This window comes from Nematolebias whitei, chromosome 19 (assembly GCF_014905685.2).
Source record: "Nematolebias whitei isolate Nwh7 chromosome 19, NemWhi1, whole genome shotgun sequence".
In the NCBI taxonomy this organism is placed as follows: domain Eukaryota; kingdom Metazoa; phylum Chordata; class Actinopteri; order Cyprinodontiformes; family Rivulidae; genus Nematolebias; species Nematolebias whitei.
In genome coordinates this window covers 7,232,608-7,233,458 of record NC_056516.1, presented here as the reverse complement: position 1 = coordinate 7,233,458, position 851 = coordinate 7,232,608, and the positions used below count along the sequence as shown (strand labels likewise).

General features: G+C 38.2%; 1 protein-coding gene across 1 annotated transcript in view; it reads left to right on the top strand.

The window, feature by feature from the left end:
• polr1h (RNA polymerase I subunit H) overlaps positions 1-851 on the top strand; it is a 6,178-nt gene that overhangs the window by 1,917 nt on the left and 3,410 nt on the right. The gene's annotated exons all lie outside the window — the stretch shown is intronic.

Below are 851 nucleotides of genomic sequence, written 5' to 3'. Positions count from 1 at the left end.
AAAATCAGTACAGATATTTTAGAAATATCTGAAGCAAAGTCCTCAATTACTACCGAGTGATTGAAGTTTATTATTTGTGAAACTTGTCTGTTATTATTTTCATATTTTGCCAAATTAATGTAAATGTTTGATGTTAAACTTTGATTCTGAAAATAAATGACCGCATTCATTTTGATGGGTCAAAGATAAATAACGTCTCTCGTTACATTTCTGTTAAATTCAATGCACGACATTACACAGTCAGAAAGATGAGGAACTCGTGAATATTGTATACATATATATCTCATATATTGTCATACTACAACTAGTGGCACGTACCTACGTGACTACTACAACTGGTGGCCCGTCACTGCTCATAAATGGACTGTGAATTCGTGTAAAGATTGATTTCTTACATGTTGGCATATGTTGAATAGTAACAGTTTATCAGCTATGTTGAGAGCTGCGTGCCAAAGCTGCGCGCTTGGCTCTGCTTGTTTACGCTGTGTTACGCTGGCAATGTTTTAAAAGCTGAAATTGTGTCATTGCGTCTTGTGAAAGCTGACATTATACGTCTGTTATGTAACTAAGAGCTGATGAGCTGTGAAAAACGCTGCATTCTGTTTAAACTGAGGTCCAAACGGACGGGAGTTCGGTTCTGGACCGGCTCGGTTCTGGAAAATTCGAACGAGTTGTTTTAAATAGCTAGAAAGACGTTTTGTCACGGAGCGCCGTCTCCGTGCAGCTCAGGGAGTTGATTCGTTACAATTTTTAACAGAAAAAGTGCATTTTGACAGTTTAAAAGACGAAAAGCTGACGAACTATTTTTCAGGCTAAACCTAGCATGCTGGCTGAAAACGCTTTCCTGATTG